Here is a 19558-nt window from a genome sequence, read left to right on the forward strand (position 1 = left end):
TATCCTGTCTTCCTTCTGTGCCAGGCTCAGTCCAGGCTTCTAGAATCTCCACCCCCACTCAACTACCAATGGAGAGTAAGTTAATTATTGACATAAATTCTTCTGAAGCTGTTAGGTAAGCTTAGTGACTATTAATTAACTAAAGAGATTTAGTTGTCTAATTAACTAAAGAGATTTATTTTTTACCAAGTATAAAGAAATAAGGTTTTCAATTTATACCATTCTATAAAGTCAAAGAAAAATCAGGCAAATAAAAATTGCCTGATTTTGTTCATTGGTTGGTTGGTGTTTTCACTCTCTTGGTTTGTTTTGGGTACTCTTGGAAGCGTGTAGCAAGTTATTGAGGGATTAGTGAGGGATCAAATGGAGGGCATGCATGCTCAGACAAGGACAGTATTCTACAAGTAGACTTGAATATTCTGAGCTATGCGATAAGCATCATCAGAGTTTCACACACCAGATATATTGTGTTTGCTCTGAAGCCCAACAGATGACTTTCCCTTTTGTGCGTTTTGATTCTTTCCCCCCTCTCTCTGCCTGTGTAAGTTCTTGTTGATTCTCAGCTGACATGCCAAATACTCTTTCCTCTTACTGCCAAACATCCCTTTGATGGTCTCTCTCTAGACCTTAGTCCCTCATTATCCATAACTTTAATGCTTAAATGGTTTACACCATTTATTTTCTTATGCCAGTGTGAACCTGAGTTTGTGCCTAAAACCCAAGGAAATAGATCTGTAACCGTTTAATATAGAGGTGCAAATGTACGACCAGCTTTCTCTGTATCTACTTGGTAGTCTGATGGAAGAGAACTTTGCTTAAATATACTATAATATTGGGATTTCATCACTTAGGTATTCACCACTTTGGGTCCTCAGTGTTAAAATCCATGTATTTTTCACTGAGTAGGCTCCTACCTTGCACTTCCCTATAGTGAGTAATCAGTTGAAAACTAGTCTTAGCATTAGTGGGCAAAAAGAACTCCTGTGTTCCAAGGAGTTAGAAAAGATATCAGTATAATGGAAGGAGGAGCCCAGCATGAAGATTAAATATTTGGGATGCAAGAAGGTGTCTTCCTATAGATTCTTCACACATTTACCTATGGTTGATTTTGTCAAAATACGTTTATTTTGCAAGTGGGATCAAGTGAAAAACAGATACTTTGATAAAAGTTTCAGAATATATTTTTAATTCTTTCATATGGGTTATTTAAATGCAAAGAAGAGTTATTTCTCCTTTTCTGCTATATTTGGAAGGGTTTTCAGTTAAACAATATCTCTTCTTTGTGTATAAAAGATTTTTTTCTTTCAGTACAGACTGATTAAACTATGAGAAAGAAAAAGATAAGACACATAGCTTATCTTCTGGCAAACTCTTTGCATTTTCCATTAAGCCCTTTTTACAGCAGTTTCAGAACCTTTGTGAATCTAGTATTAGTATCATGAAACGTTAGAGCTGATAAAGACAATCTAATTTACACTCCTCATTTCCCAGGTGACGAACAAAGATCTCCTAAATCCCAGTTCAGAGGTGATTGCACAACATCAAAATGCTGTTGTCTCCTTACATATTTATTTTCATTTATAATTGTTTCAGGAATGGAACTGATATCTGTAAGAGAATAATGTTCAGATTAGTTAGCATATTGGAGTAATTTTTGAGTAAGTGCTTTAGACAAAGCACATTGTTTTAGTATATATTTTGTTCAAAGACTGAGTAGCTGTTTTGCTTATTTTCATGTCATGTGAAGATGCTGAAATGACATTATCAGTATTAAAGGCAGATAAATTAATATGAAATCTAGTCAAAATTCTCCCTTGGCTAAGTGGACTTATCATAAACAACACACATATCATTTGAAATTTCCATTTTAAAAAAGCATAAATCGAAGCCTTCAAGTGAGAAATATTAACAAATAGTCTATCTTTAATTAGAGTTCAAGTAACTTGCACTTTAAAGCATGAAACTTAACTAAAAATCCTTATTTTCTATTTACTCAGTGTTTTTAATCTTATGCAGTGCTTTAAGTATTGAGTGTCCTGCAGCTCTGGTATCCTTCTATTCATTAAATGCATGATTTTGAACAAAGAACTGACTCCTTGAAATGCATGTTGTTGCATTTCACTAAGTGAATTTCTAAGTAGATCAAGAAAATTAACTTAAATTCTTCTGACTTAACGCAGAATAATTTAGTGCTACACAATAGAGAACTAAAAAACCAGCTTAGTCACTTGGAATTTTAGGAGTTATATTAAGTAAGAATTACTGGGCGGAAATATTATCATAAAGTACATAGACATAGATATTTAAAATTATTAGATTTATAGGGAATTCCCTGGTGGTCCGGTGGTTAGGACCTCACACTTCCACTGCAGCATGCCCAGGTTTGATCTCTGGCTGGGAAACTGAAATCCTGGAAGGTGCATGGTGCAGCCAAAAAATAAAAATAAAATAAAATTATTAGATTTATAAAGTTACTAGATCTGTAAAATGTAATTAATTATAAGAATGTTTACTTCATTAGTTAGAGAGACCCTATCTTGAGCAATTTTCCCTCCGCCTTTCAACTTCAGAAAGTGGAATACTATGGGAAAAATGAAGTAAATGAAATAAAATAACTATTTTTAAAAAATACCTGACCGCTATTCTTTCAGGTTTGGTCATTACTTCCTATGCTCCTCTAAGATTGTGTACCGCATTTTAAGAATCACTGTTTTGAATCGCTTGACTCTTATCTACTTTTTCTTCAAATCTGTTCCAGTCGCCTTTTTTTCTAAAGCTTTGTCAACCTGAAAAATGAATCCTTGAAAGTTTTCCCCTCTTCTGAATAACATATTATTCTGATACATGGAATGTATTTTTTATGATCTGCTATTATTTTGAATCATATAAAATTGCCATTTGAATAGTCAAGCCATTAAAATGTTGGCAGTTTCATATAATTCAAATTAATATATGCCAAGCAGTTCATGCATGCTTTCAAATGTGTGATTCATTTCTTTCCTTCACATACTCATTGTATACTACATTTTATTTTATTATATGTAATTACATATCAATTTCCCATCTAGCTTATAAACTCCCAAGGAAAAGAACAGTCACATTTTTTGTTTTTAATTAAGAAGAGCACAAAAAATTTCTGTTGAATGAACAAGTGAAAGTAGCAGTAGAATAGAAGCAAATACTGTTACTGCATTAATAAATCCACTTTTTTTTTTTTTTTTTTTGCGGTACGTGGGCCTCTCACTATTGTGGCTTCTCCCGTTGCAGAGCACAGGCTCCAGACACGCAGGCTCAGCGGCCATGGCGCACTGGCCCAGCCGCTCTGCGGCATGTGGGATCTTCCCGGACCAGGGCACGAACCCGTGTTCCCTGCATCAGCAGGCGGACTCTCAATCACTGCGCCACCAGGGAAGCCCCAACTTTTAACATTTCTTAGCTTGCGTTTTTTATATAAGAAGCTAGAGCTTCTTATATAACTTTTTCTTGGTTTAAAAAAAAAAGAGAAGCAATATAAAATTTCTTCGATATGTGATATTTATCTTTTAATCCAGAAGCATAGATATTCATTCATTCATTCATTCAACAATATGTTGTCTGCACCTACTGTTTTGGACATCATACTATAGGCATGAGAAACAAAAATAATATAAAATATTTATTGAGTTCTTGTATGCCAGGCACCATTCTAATGTTTTACATATTTTAAGCTCACATGGAACCTATGAAATACTATTTACACTTATCAAATGGTGAAAATGAGACACAGGGAAATACCTTGTTCAAGGGTATACAGCTCATAAATAGTAGAGATGGGCTTCAAACCATGCAGTCCAGTTCCAAAGTCTGTCCCCTTAACCACTGTCTAGTACTGCTTCTCACAACAAAATCTGAACACAACACCCGCTACACTCTGAGTTAAAAAATCATTTGTATTATTTTTGTCACTGTATCCTGAGCACCTAGACCAATGCCTGGTACATCTTACGTACAGAGTAGCTGTTGTTGCATAAATGAATAAATGTTCAAGAAGAATTCCTCTAGAGAACTGATATGCTGAGATAAAATCTGTTATAGACATATAAAAAAAGTATTGTAGAAGGTCTTAGGATGCAGGACCTAACCTTGTCTGATAGAATTAGGACAGATTTTATGAGTAACATGTGAGCAGTATTGAAAAGATATTAGCCATAAGACTATCCTTGGTGTAGAAAACAGCATTTGCAAAAGTTTTGAGTCTTGAATTGAGTTAGGTTCTACTGCTGGGTGTTAGTAGAAGATAGCAGAGACTGGAAAACTGGAAAGTTACTCTGGGATGGGACTATGAAGGGTGATGTATCTCAATCTTGGGAGATTGCATTTATCCTAAGGGCAATGGGAAGGCAACCGACTTGTTTTCTTTCTTCGTGTCTCTCTTTCTGTTTGAAAACCTTTTAAAAGTGATTCAATCCAGGGACTTCCCTGGTGGCGCAGTCGTTAATAATCCAATGCAGGGGGCAGGGGTTCGAGCCCTAATCCGGGAAGATCCCACATGCCATGGAGCAACTAAGCCTGTGAGCCACGAGTGAGCCTGCGCTCTAGAGCCTGTGAGCCACAACTACTGAGCCCACGTCCCACAGCTACTGAAGCCCGCGTGCCTAGAGCCCGTGCTCTGCAACAAGAGAAGCCACCGCAATGAGAAGCTTGCGCACCTCAACAAAGAGTAGCCCCCGTTCTCTGCAAACGCAGCAACGAAGACCCAACACAGCCAAAAATAAATAAATAAATTTAAAAGCGATTCAATCCATTAGCAGTGTTGCTGTTGTTATAATTGCTCTCAACTATATCTCAGCTAGATTTAGTGAAATATCAGTCATTAAAATGGTAAGTTTCAGATTTTAAAACAAAGTAGCAATGTATTGAAACAACCCTCCACAAGGTCAAGGAGAATGACCAGTAATTTAACTGTCTGTTAGAACAAAAATAAACACTTTCAGAGGAAGATAACAGAAATTACAGTTTTTACATCTTTCTCCAACAATGTCTAACATGTAATAAAAAGTACTAGACTTCAAAGAAGTAGTGAAATGTGATTCATTGTCAAGAAATTTTTTAAAGTATTCAACAGAAAAAGCTCTATGGTGGCTGAGGTATTGGAAGGAGCAGACAAGGCCTTTACATATATTCAATGGGCTTAACAGCAGATTGGAGACTGAAGAAAATGTCAGTGAAATTGAACATAGATCAACTGAAATTCGCCAATCTGAAGGTAGATAAAAAAATTGTAAAAAAAAATAAATAGTATCACTGAACTGTGATAACTGTTACGTGGTCTGATACATGCAAATGGAGTTCTAGAAATATAAGAGAGGGACAATAGGGCAGAAAATATTTGGAGAAATTTTTCACAAATCTGGGGACTAACAAGAGGCTCAGCTAACTCCACACAAGGATAAATACAAAGAAAATAACACTGAGGGACAGTATAATCAAACTACAAATGAATATCAAAAGAAAAGAAAGTGTCTTAAGTAGCAAAAGGTGGGCGGGGGGGGCGAGATATATGACACTCAGAGGAATAGCTATATGAATTAAATGAACTGATTTCCCATTCGGAAAAAAAAAAAAACAAAGAAAATGGAACGGCATCTTTAATTGCTAAAAGAAACCAGAATTCTATGTGCTAAAAGAAATCAGAATTTGATGTTCAGCAAAAATATCCTTTTAACAATAAGAATAAAGAATAAAATTTTCAGATAAGACAAAACAGGTAATTTGTTTCAGAGATCTGCACTACTGGAAATGCTGAAGACTTTAAACTATAAAATATGACTGGGTAGACTTCTTGCTTCTTTATGTATTCTTCCTATTGCATGTCACAGTACCTTACACAAGGTAAGTGCTCAGTAAATTTTTTTCAGAATTCATGTTTGTAATTAATTAACAAATAAAAAGCAGTTTTGGACCAATTATCTGAACTATCAATACTATCATTCACCAACTTTTGCAATTTTTGTTTTCCTAGTCCAGTTCTGTTTTTCCTGGCATTTGAAGGTTTTGATTTACCTATACTCTCCAAAAAGCTTTACTAAAATTAGGTCAATATTTAAAGAGAAAATGAGATTTGTGATGCCCAAACAAATTCTGAACAACCAACAATTTTCCTTGAAAGATTCATGGTTTCATTTTATTGATTTATTATGCCTGAAGCGTCCAAGTAATTGCCTTGTGTTTAGAGACTTACACTTTATCATAGTATAACGTATTTAAATATATCTACCTTTATTTTCTAGATAAAATATGATTTAAAAAGTATTAGTGTGCATTTTTCTGGGATATGCATTAAACCATGGTCTGCAAGAAATAATTATGGGAAATATTCTGCTGTGTGTGTGTGTGTATGTGTGTGTGTGTTTGGCCTGCACAAAATTTATTATAGCCCTAAACCTTCTATTCTGTATTTTAATTATCTTAATTTCCAAAACTAGAACACACAAACTCCTCATGAACAGAATAAAATTTGGAATCCTTTGCTACAGTGTTTTCTCTCTAGTAGCTGCTCAGCTATTGGTGAATGAAAGAAAGAATGAATGAATATTATAGGTGATAGAATCTCTAGTTAGGTGTACAATCTTCTAATTTCTAGTTATTCCAAAGTTGATATTAAAGAAGTTGGATAGTTTACCACACAATTCAATTATTTATGTATTGTTGACCTCATAGCCAACGTCATAGATTTATCTGTATTTCCTCTCTGTATTCTCACTCTATTCTCCCTTCTGCTCCTGAAACTACATTTAGCAAGGTCTCAATACTTTCCATCTTACTTAACACAATGGCTTTCTTTCTATCTTCATTATATTCCAGATCTTAGAACCAACACCCAACCTGTTAACTGAAACATTTTTCTCAAGGTTTCTGTAACACCATACTTGCCTCATTTTCCTCTTGGTTCATAAGCTTTTAGATATGTAATTCTATTATATACAGTTTTGGTTATTGAAATGGTTGTATTTTTTCTATAATACATTGATAATATAATATCACTATATTTCCTAATACTAATATATCCTTGAATTCCTATGAATAACTCTATGTGGTTGTAGAGGGTTATTAGTTTGTTGTAATTTTTGTATTGAGGTATAGTTGACTTAAAATGCTGTGTTAGTTTCTGGTATACAGCAAAGTGATTCATATTCTTTTTCCATTATGGTTTATTACAGGATATTGAATATAGTTCCCTGTGCTATACAATAGGACCTTGTTGTTTATCCATTCTATATTTAATAGTTTACATCTGCTAGTCCCAAACTCCCAATCCAACCCTCCCCCACTCCCCATCCACCTTGGCAACCACAGGTCTGTTCTCTGTGTCTATGAGTCTGCTTCTGTTTCTGTTGTGATTTTTAATCAATCCCAAAGGTTTCCTTTTTATTCTATGTAGTCATAAGCAGGTTTGCCTAAAGTGAGTGAGGGAAAGAGAACTTTACTATGTTTTGTGCTCAGAAATATGTTCACTTTGAAAATGACAGAAAAAACTTTCCATTTTTCTAACCTGTGGTAGTTTGTATAGAATCAGTCACATCTACAATTAAGCCATTAAGGAAAGAATCCTTTAATAAATTTAATAATGTATTTTTTGTTTCTCCATGGTTATTATTCAATTTTTTTTTTTACTTTTGTAGTCAATATTGGTAATTTTTCAGAAAATTACCTATTTCAATAATATTTTCAAATCTATTAGTGGGTCTCTGAAAGGTAGTCTCTTAAACTTCATATCTCTCATTTTATCTCCTGTTTTATGTCTAAATTTTTTTTTTATCACATTTGTCATAGAGTTTATGCTCTATTTTATCACACACCCTCCTCATCCCTACTTTCCACAAACATGCAAAAACAAAAATAATTGCAACAGAAATCCCATATTTTGGATTTATTTATGAATTGTTTCTTTCCTAATTTTTAAAAAATTATCACTTTTCTACTTTGATCCCATTTATTTCCATTCTCATATTTCTGTAAACCATTTTCATCCCTTCTGTATTCTTTATTTGAATAATTTATTAACATCTTGGTTTTTTTTAACATGATGCCCTCTTTAAAGCATGTTACTTTACCTCTGAGTATACATTTGGCTGTATCCCCCAAGTTCTCATTTTTCTTTTCTTTTTATCTAAGAAATTTATTAATGTAGATTTTATTTTCTATTTGAACAGATACATTTGGCTGTATCCCCCAAGTTCTCATTTTTCTTTTCTTTTTATCTAAGAAATTTATTAATGCAGATTTTATTTTCTATTTGAACAGATAATTGCTTTGGAAAATTTTTAATTAAAGTTTTTAAATTCTTACTCTTTGTAGGACTCTCTCCTGAGAGAGATTATTTCCTATCAATGTCTGATACTTGCCAATCAGAACTCCCCACTCTTCCCTGACACCCTGCACCCAGCAGTTTCCCCTGCAGACTTCACAGGTCTCATATGCTTTCCTTATGTGTACGTGTAGTTTCCAGAATTTCGATGCTTCCTAGCTTTGCAGAAAATATAGTTTGTGAATTCCCTCTTTCCTCCCTCTATTCTCCTTGATGCTGTATATGGTTTCTAGGAAAGCAATGGGAAGATAAGTAACTAAGCCATTGCTACTTTTTTTTGGAGACTGAATTTGTAAAATATTAATAGTGACTTAATAAATCTGCTACAGCAGAAAGGACCTTTGCTCTCTGCTAAAATTTCTGCTCATTGAATATATATACTTTTTATAGCATTTCATTACTGCTAAAGTTAATGTTAAACTCTTTCATCGACTAATCTAACCTTAATTAATGTTCCAGCCTCCTGTATCTATTCAAAGAATGTGTGATTAACATTTTAAAAGCTAACTTGAGTTAATGCCTAGGGAAGTATACCAACAGTGGTAGCTGGATTACAAGGTATTTTGTAGGAAAATGATAAAAATAAAATGAATCCAAGGAAAAACAGTAAGCTGCCTATTTGAATGTCTTCAATACTTAGAAAACTAAGTGAATCATTAGAATAATCTATTTTTTATCATGGACTCATTAATTATTTATATGACTTAGTGAACTATTCTATGACCTCTTTATAGAGTTTGATTTAATTTGTATGTATGATATGATCAAATGAATTTGTGTCTTAGACTCTTAGCTTTTAAATATAAAATGAAAGGCCATCCAGATTTTTTAAATTGAGGAAGGATATTAATATTTATTAATGTAAGTTTAAAAATACCTTTCATTTAAAAAGTATTATCAAGATCCTAATTTTCATGTTTTTAGTAATAGGCTCTAAATAATGATCTATACACAAGATCCGCTCTTGCCCAAGCTACATGTAAGCCTTCTACATATAAGCTTATTATTCATCACAATATCATAGTCTCTCCTCCGGCTAACAAAATTGTCTCTAAAAATTCTAGTGGTAGATTTATATTAATAAGGACTAACCTGTCTCATAATATTAAACTGCATGCATTTTTCAAACTATCATATATTATTACCTTTCAAAGTTGCTACCTTCTACTTGGTTAATTTCCAACACTACATTTTGGTTACAATTGAACACATATAATGTGTGTTTTTTCACACTCTTATTTTACAACTTTAATTCAAACCTTCTATGATTACTTGATTAATAGTTTGCAGGTGCTCTGTGGACTCTGCTTCTAAGAGTAAACTGGATACCTCTGTCAAAAGTATTATAATAGCATTGTGGTTATTGTATTAATAATTTCTATGATTACCTACATTGATGCATTTTTATGTAGCTCATCCCAGCTGCACAAACCCATTCTCTTATTAATAACATAATTGTGATGTCTACAGAGTTTGATCCTTCTCTTCTTTCAGGCCGTAACTCAAATGTTATCTTCTTGGCAACGTCTTCCCTAGCCATCCTATTTAAAAATATACCTCCAATTTCCCTACTCTCTTTTGGTTTTTTGTTTTTGCGGTACGCGGGCCTCTCACTGTTGTGGCCTCTCCCGTTGCGGAGCACAGGCTCCAGACACGCAGGCTCAGCGGCCATGGCTCACGGGCCCAGCCGCTCCGCGGCATGTGGGATCTTCCCGGACTGGGACACGAACCCGCGTCCCCTGCATCGGCAGGCAGACTCCCAACCACTGTGCCACCAGGGAAGCCCCCCCACTCTCTATCCTGAATTATTTTGCTCCATAGCGTTTAGCATCCTCTGATAATTTATATTTTACTTATTTATTTGTTTGTTTATGGTCTGCCTCTCCTGTTTAGAATTTAAGCTTTATGATATCAGGAATAATATGTGCCCTGTTCATGCTCCAGTCACTGCTGCCAGAACAGTTCCTGGAATGTAGTACGTTCTCAATAAATATTTGTTGAATAAACAAAAAAGCAAAACCCAGAATAATATGGACATTATAGGAAAAGATACATAGGAAGTGTCAGGGGTGTTAAAGAAAGTAATGTTTGACATAATCTTGAGATAGAAAATAAGAATGAAGTCTCTGTACTCTGGATTCATGTTTACAATAAAGATGTTAAATGAGTAGTGAAATTATGATCTGAGCATGGGCTATGAAAGGGTGGGAATATAGTAGAAGCTAGAAAACTGAGTCAGATATGCTCATGCTACACTGCGTCTTCATTTCCCTTCAGATGCTGGGTCTCATTCAGTCATCCTCATTGTGACTTGCCTCTCACTGTAAAGAATACTTTGCTTGAAAAATATGACAGCTCCATCTCTATTGATTTTTTCCTGTCTTCTGGCATGGATGGTACTCTGGGAAATAAAAAAAACCCATATAGTTGGTTCCTCTACTATTTAAGGCGCTCCTCAGTGTCTAATGAAGCAAAGTGTTCTATAATTGAGTAAGTAAGGGCATCAGTACCAAAGCAGCTGGAATCATAGCTCATTTTGCCACTAGTGCCTGATGCAGGATGAAGAAAGTAGCAATATGCCAGGTGGAGATAAGTCACTTAGCTGGCTGATCACATCAAATTGCTCTCAATATAATCAGCTGGGACACATTTACCAAACTGGCATTTTAAATCATTATAAGGAAGTTGAATTAATTACCTGGTTATATGTTTTAATATTATGTGTTCAGTATATGCTCATAGCAAGCACTTAATAAAAATGTTAACCATTATATACAGAAGGAAAAAATAGAACAAATAAAATCATAGCTGATTTCTTGGTAATGTTAGACTTATCTTTACATTATGACTCTGGAATATTGTCCTAATCATAAACTCGTTAGTTATCAATGAATGTTTTTGATTACCCGAAAATCTGTACTGAGGCATCAGCTGAGAAAATTAGGAAAAACAGACTGGAACCTATAACACTTAGCACCCGAATTTCCTTGTGTCATTTTCCATTTAAAATCAATCAAAATTGGATTACAACTCATTTTTAAACCCTAGTTCTTTGTTGCTGTATGTCTGCCAGCCCCTGAATCACAATTCAGCTGTGCTGTGTCCTGCATACATTCCTCTTAAGAGGCTTTTATTGGTTGGTTGCGATGAGGTTTTACACAGTCCCTTGATCCCACAGAGTTCATTATCCTGCCGTTTTCACATTTCATTACATGGCATGGAGAAAACGAAACATGGGAAAGACTGGGGCATAGTATACATCATTTTTCTAACCTTTGAAGCTGATTACAAATGGCAATAAAAATGCATTTTAAATCCTAGTTATAGTGACATTGAAATTAATGTAAATGGTGAGTGCTGTGGGTTCTCTGTCTTCTTCTTCCATTAAAAAAAACTACTGAATACTACTGCCTTGATACCATAACAAAAATTTTTATGCTTTTTTAAAGCTGTTTTTGGAACTAAATTATTTTTTTCTTAAGGACTTTAAAACTCTGGCAATGTCAAAATTACAGTGATAAAGAGTTTATGAAGGCTTTTATTTATCACTTCAAAATAATTGTCAGAGAGCCTCTAAAATTTTACTCCTGGCAGAGGAAAAAAAACCTACCAAACATTTAACACTGGCTACGTTATGAAGCCATAGTTTTAAAATTTGATTTATTAAAATCAGAAATATTATTTTTTAATGTAAAATATTTAGCAACATAAATGTGATCAAAAAATAAGAACTCTCACTTCAAATAAGCCCTTAGTTTTTACTGAGGGCATTTATGACAGCCCATAAATTCATTTGCCAAAAATAAGAAAATGCACTTATTCCACTGTATTTATTTCCCCAGTGTTTTTGTAGGGGACAGTTGACTTCTTTATCCTACTGCCCATTATCCTACCTTGCATCACTGTACTGCCCATCTTATTTGGGAAGAATTCCCCTGATTCAAGTGATAAGAGAACTCTGTCTTCTACTACAGAAACTGAAGGATCTAGATATCACTTCTCCCTGACCCCCTAAAGAGCCAGCTCATGATACTGAATCAGTGAAATTCTTCAGCTTTGACTTTGAATCTGCAAAGATGCAGGTACATATGAAGACATTAGCAAAGCAGTACTGTGAGGCTTGCACAGGTGCCAAGAGTGGTATCCTTAGCATGAACTAGACTGTATTCCCTGATTTCTAACTGAGACTGATTCTCTGACTTTTGAACTGAAGTTTTTTAGCTAATCATTATTCATCCAGGAAAATAATTTCTCCTTAAGTTCTCCAGAGTTGGTGGTGTTGCTTACAATAAACACTCTGGTGAAGAAATTGGTATTTGTGAATAGATTGTAGACAGCAGATGCTTAGAGAAAGGAGGATTCTTGGGTTCGATGTTGCCTAAACAGTGCTGAAGGGGAATGCAAATCTGTTCTTATCGACAGGTGAAAATCTGGCAATGAAGGTATGCAAGGCATGAAGGATTCAAGACTATAGGGCGGGGTAGTTACTTATAATCATACTGAAAAGCTTGAGGAGAGAAAAAGAGGATAAAACCTGTGCTGTCCATATAGTAGCCACTAGCCCCATACGGCTAAATAAACCCTGGATACTTGAAAACTTAGTGCTTAAGAACAAAAGAATGTAAAATATCTCATTTTTACTGCTTATATGTTGAAATAATAATATCTTAGGCATATTGGGTTAACTAAATTATAAAAACTAATTTCATGTGTTTATTTTTACCTTTTAAATTGTGGCTTACTAGAAAATTTTAAATTACATAAGACACATTTTTTTAATAATTTTTTAAAAAATTTTTATTGGAGTGTAGTTGATTTACAATGTTATGTTAGTTTCAAGTGTATGGCAGAGTGAGTCAGTTATACATATGTATATATCCACTCTTTTTTAGATTCTTTTCCCATATAGGTCATTCCAGAGTATTGAGTAGAAGTTCCCTGTGCTATACAGCAGGTCCTTATTTATAGTAGTGTGTATATGTCAATCCCAATTTCCAATTTATCCCTCCCCCTCTTATCCCCTGGTAACCATAAGTTTATTTTCTACATCTGTAACTCTATTTGTTTTGTAGATAAGTTCATTTGTACCCTTTTTTTAGATTCCACATATAAGCGATATCATATGATATTTGTCTTTCTCTGTCTGACTTACTTCACTCAGTATGACAATCTCTAGGTCCATCCATGTTGCTGCAAATGGCATTATTTCATTTTTTATGGCTGAGTAATATTCCATTGTATATGTGCACCACATCTTCCTTATCTGTTCCTCTGTTGATGGACATTTAGGTCGCTTCCATGTCCTGACTATTGTAAATAGTGCTGCAGTGAATGTCAGGGTGCAAAACATATTTGTGACTCACAATTTATGGCATCGGTTCTGAAAGAGTGAGGACATAATAGGTGTGGTTATATGGGTGAGATTCTTAGGGCTTAAAAATATACCCTCATGGGGCTTCCCTGGTGGCGCAGTGGTTGAGAATCTGCCTGCTAATGCAGGGGACATGGGTTCGAGCCCTGGTCTGGGAGGATCCCACATGCCGCGGAGCAACTAGGCCCGTGAGCCACAACTACTGAGCCTGTGCGTCTGGAGCCTGTGCTCTGCAACAAGAGAGGCCGCGACAGTGAGAGGTCCGCGTGCTGCGATGAAGAGTGGCCCCCGCTCGCCACAACTAGAGAAAGCCCTCGCACAGAAATGAAGATGCAACACAGCAAACATAAATTAATTAATTAATAAACTCCTACCCCCAACATCTTCTCTAAAAATATATATATACCCTCATTATCCAATCCCACTAACCAGATAAAGAAACCCCTTTCCATTTGCTTAAAACACTGTAACTCCCTTGCATGAGAGTGTTTTGTTAAGTCAATTTTCTTCATATCCAGTGGTCCATCCTTCATGGTCTCCAGGCTTCCAACTGGAGCCATATACCAGCATGTTTCCTACAGACTCAGAGAACTTCAGAACTTTGATATTTATGTGTGTAAATATGTGGGAATATTAGTGAAAATAGACGGTGCTCCACAAAAGAGGGAGCAATGATGGACATATATACACTACCAAGCATCAAATAGCTAGCTAGTGGGAAGCAGCCGATAGCACAGGGAGATCAGCTCGGTGCTTTGTGACCACCTAGAGGGGTGGGATAGGGAGGGTGGGAGGGAGGGAGACACAAGAGGGAAGAGAGATGGGGACATATGTATATGTATAACTGATCCACTTTGTTATAAAGCAGAAACTAACACACCATTGTAAAGCAATTATACTCCAATAAAGATGTTAAAAAATAAAAAAGGAGCAATATAATTTGAAATTGGGCTGAAGGTATTACTGTGAGCACACCTCCCGGAGAGTCCTGATTCATTCAGTGTGTTACTCAGTCAGCTGACATGGGTCTAATTATTTGCTTCCCTAAAATGACTGATGACTGGTTACCCACCTAACTTGCCCAGACCTTTCAGGGAGTTGTACACTGAGCCAAGTTAATTCCCAGTATCTCAGACTGCCATTGCAATCTGCTGGAAAGAATGAGAGTTTATTGCAGTTAGTAGGTTGGTGGAGTTCTGGCCAAAGTCTGTCTCTTGGTTGACCCAACTGAAGCCAAATTCATAGTGATTTTATTTCACAAGTCCTAACATTATTCTGTAAATTTCATTTCTGCTGAAGTTAACTGGAGTTTATTTCTATTGCTCACAACAGAGGGCACTCACTGGCTGATGTAGATTTGTGGAACTTAGCAGTGTCTTCCATTGATCAGAAAGGGTACTGATGTTGATACGAATACACCTATTTTAAATTTCAGCTTTGAAACTAAATAACTGTGTGACTTTGAGCACCTACCCTCTTCACTTGTAAAATTAGAATATTTGACCATCATTTGGCTTGCTTCCAAGCCTAAAATTCTTGATTCTTTCCACCATAACTGAATCTACATGTAGTGTCTCCAAACTACATTTATTTTTAACCCAGTAGTTTGACAGCTCCCACCACAAATACTCAATGTGTCAATAGAATTAGGATTATTAAGAAAGCCTGCTCTAAATCTGAGGTTTTTAATTTTCCTGCTCAGTGATATATTCACCAAAGTTCTAAAACATAAGCCTACATTCACTAGTTTATCCCCTGAAAAAATGTTTCTCCCTATTTATTTTTAACCCTATAGTTACAGCCTTTGATTGTTAATTTACAACAGTTATAACAGTTATAAATCAATTTCTTTAGTCTACAGTAGAACATAATCTCCAGGCCAAAGAGGAAGACAAATTCAAAAAGAATAATTTTACGAATATATCACAACAACTGTGGTAAGTGCCACAAAATTTAATAGGGTGGGGACTTCCCTGGTAGCGCAGTGGTTAAGAATCCGCCTGCTAATGCAGGGGACTTGGGTTCGAGCCCTGGTCCGGGAAGATCCCACATGCCGCGGAGCAACTAAGCCCGTGCACCACAACTACTGAGCCTGCACTCTAGAGCCCACGAGCCACAACTACTGAGCCCATGTGCCGCAACTACTGAAGCCCACACACCTAGAGCCTGTGCTCCACGACAAGAGAAGCCACCGCAGGGAGAAGCCTGGGCACTGCAACAGAGTAGCCCCTGCTCGCTGCAACTAAAGAAAGCCCACAAAGCAAAGACCCAACACAGCCAAAAATTAATTAATTAATTAATTAAAATAAATGAATAGGGTGTTCTGAGATCACATAATGAGGCACCTGGCAGATAACTGCCTCTGAAAGAAGCAATGTATTTTTCAGAGGTATGCTCAAGGTGAAACCTGGATCACTCTAAGGCTGGCAGCTGATGGGTACAGGCCTTCTCCAGCTGATGTGTTAAATGCAGAGCAAACTGAAGCACAGGGCAATGTGTGGTGTATCAGTTTGCTGACATCAAAATGCTTTATTAATCCTCGTTTCCTCTGGGAGTTATAGAACCTGAAATCTCAAAGGGCTTAGATCCAGATTTCCTCCCCTCACCAGCCCAAATAGGTGTTCATATCACCTGAGAAAGATAGTAATGAAAAGGCAAATAAATGCCTTCTGTTTGCTTCAAACATCAAGATATCTGCAGAACTCTGCCTTACATGTATGCGGCCTTTCCTGGTTCTACTTTCTTTTAAACTAAGAGAATAAAAGTTCTCACTTGCAGGAAATAAATCCAGAATTCTCCTTAAGAAGCAAGAGTCCCATAAGAATCCACTATCGACAAAGCAGAAAGTAGTTTTTCTTTTAGGCCTAGTGTCCTCATTTTCTTTGCCACTTTAGTTTAATTTAGGTCCCGGGCATGTGTTTATTTTCACAGAGGTATTTATAGAGAGAAGAAGAAAAGAAAGAAAAGTTTAAATTTGAATTTCTCCAATGCCTTCAAGATACTGGGACTTTCTCTAAGGGACATGAATGTATATATTTCCTTCATAGTGACAGCTTCCTGAACATGATAGCCTGGTTAAGTGCCACTCTCTGGAGAGAGTAGGCTGGGTTATTACTGATATTTCATCTACATGGAAAAATCGCTCAATCACCTAGGCCTCAACTTTCCAGTCTGTAAAATGTGAACAATAATAAGACTGAATAAAATACATTTCTGAAGTGTTTGGCACAGTGCCTGGCCAATATCTACTCATTAAACATTAGTTATTAATATAGCCATCATTATTGTTTTTAACAAATAACCAATACCAGAATAGTGGTGGGAGTTGGGGGAGGGGGCACAGAAAGGCAGGGAAAGGAGCACAGTCACGTTACATAGACAACCTCTGAAAATATTTTAATTTGTATAAAACCTATGGTCACGTATTATACATTTTAACTGCTTCTATTGACTATGCATCTTTGGATTGACTTCTATATATTGCATTACACGGCAGCATATTGCAATGTTTAAAAGTAAGGTCTCTGGAGTCACAATACCTGGATACAAATGCAGTCTCTACCATTTTCAAGCTCTGCAACGTCAGGCAAATTACCTGTCTGAGCCTCTGTTATTATATCCTTAAAATAGGGGTAAACATAGTGTCTTACCTCCTAGGATTGTTGTGAGAATTGAATGAGATAATATATGTCAAGTTTTCAGAACACAGCCCGACACAAAGTAAACATTCAAGAAATATTAACGCAATATAATTGTTATATCAAATATCATAATTATGTTATAGATCAAATATGATATATCAAATATCATAGACTTTTCATATTCTTCCCTAAGAATAGTAGTGTTTTCTCATTTCTTATCCTGGAAAGCCTATCTAAGGGTTTTGCTCAGTGTGGTGAAAGTTGATCTATCAAATTTTCATTGAAAAGTTGAGGCTAAAACAAGCAGTGTTGCCAAATCTCAAATGTTTAAGATTGATTTAAGCAATTGCATGGTATCAGTCATAGTTCAGTCATAAAAATAAAAAAACCACTCTGCTGTTTTAAGTAGCGAGAAATTTAATACAGTGAACTAGTGACTTAAAAATATATAGGAAGGCCTGGAGAAGCAGCGACTGTGGAAAGCATTCATTATTACTCACTATTACTCAGTTTTATCACCAGCCATGAGGGGATTAGAAAGTTTCAGAATCACAGGAAACTTCCACTAATGATCTCAGGTCACCACGACACCAGATGAACAACTTCCAAGGGGATCAAAAGGAACTGCAAAGCATCACAGTTGTTCAAGCCCATGAGGTCTACTTACTGGACGAAGAACAATGGTTTCTGCTTCTCATGGCATTTTGAACTTTGTGGCCTCTGCTTGGTGGACTCTAAACCAGAAACCCGCTGGCAAGAGATTCTGGGAAATGCATTTGCTAGACTTCCAGTTGCTGTGATATGAGGACAGGAAGGAAAAGAAATAAGCGTGCAGGCGGTTGGTCCCTCCAAAATAATACACAGCACAGTCATTCATTTGTCCATTCAGCATTCATATAGAACCTTCTACCTATATTCAAATTTAAAAATAGCATTCTTAAATCTAACATGTTATAATTATTTCTTATTCAAATAAATATATGCTCACTCTCTCCTTATAAAGGTATGATCCCAAATTCCATCAGTTAATTTATCCAAATCAGGGTGATATCCTTCTAGTTTGGTCACAATATTTTGGGGTAAACTTTAAACAATATATTATAAAGTTAACAACCACAAAAATACTTTATATAAAAATAGGAGAGGGCTTCCCTGGTGGCGCAGTGGTTGAGAGTCTGCCTGCCGATGCAGGGGACACGGGTTCGTGCCCCGGTCTGGGAAGATCCCACATGCCGCTCCGCGGCTGGGCCCGTGAGCCATGGCCGCTGAGCCTGCGCGTCCGGAGCCTGTGCTCCACAATGGGAGTACGCAAAAAAAAAAAAGGAGAAACGGAAAAAATGACATAGGTTAATATACATAAATATATGCATAAAAAATTAAGCAAGAAAGTATGCCTGGGCACTGTAATGATTTCTGCATCTGGATGTGAATCAATAGTTGATACTAACTACTTCCTTTTTCTGGCAACTGTTCTAAGTCCTCTTTGTCCTCACCTGCTTCTGAGTTTCCCTTCTATTTCACAGGCCACCCCACTGTGTAGTAGAGACCTTATTTTTCCTTAACGGGACCATTCATCCCAAACTGTTGAGTAAGCCCCTTCATTGCCTGTTGGTTCATTGACAATTGCAACTTCTAGTTTTATAGAAATTTTATTTTGTCCCATGGTAGAAGTATTCCTCCCTTATGCATCAGAGAGCCCAAAGTTGTTAGGACAGGAATTGAGACAGTAGTAATGAGATGAACCACTCCCACTTATTCCCTTAGTGCCAGACCCACATGTTCTCATTGTCCTTTTAGGTGATTGGGTAGCTGATAAGATCAGTAAATCCCAGGGGTATTAATTTATTGCCACACATGGCACAGTAAATGAGTTTCTTGGTCATAAACAATGTTTGAGATTCTATGACAGTGAGTAAGGCATTCAGTGGGCCCAAGGGTTGATGCTTCTGGGAAAAGATTATGGAACTGAGAAGGGATATCCGTATACACAGTGTCTGCTCCACAGAGCTCAGATTGCTACCCTTAATAAGATGTAAAAATTCAATATATCAATTTGCCACCAGGTGACTGGCTGGTCCTAGTGAATGGTGCCATACTGGAGACTCAGCTTTCTTAAGTCTTGACAGACTGGGTATTAAGCAGTAGTGTTCACTGGCCAGATTAGCCTTGGAGAAAGTACGCCCATATGGCTTAACTTTT

The 19558-nt window shown here is 36.3% G+C and overlaps 1 long non-coding RNA gene across 1 annotated transcript in view; it reads left to right on the forward strand.

The window, feature by feature from the left end:
• The window catches only part of LOC132528946 (uncharacterized), a 61873-nt gene extending 46218 nt beyond the window's left edge, over positions 1–15655 (forward strand). Inside the window, exons 7-8 of the long non-coding RNA XR_009543341.1 lie at positions 12322–12429; positions 15573–15655. This is a non-coding gene — a long non-coding RNA (uncharacterized LOC132528946). The remainder of the gene's footprint in view (positions 1–12321; positions 12430–15572) is intronic.
• The last annotated feature ends 3903 nt before the right edge of the window (positions 15656–19558 follow it).

The sequence above is a fragment of the Lagenorhynchus albirostris genome, chromosome 11 (genome assembly GCF_949774975.1).
Source record: "Lagenorhynchus albirostris chromosome 11, mLagAlb1.1, whole genome shotgun sequence".
NCBI classification, from domain to species: Eukaryota; Metazoa; Chordata; class Mammalia; order Artiodactyla; family Delphinidae; genus Lagenorhynchus; species Lagenorhynchus albirostris.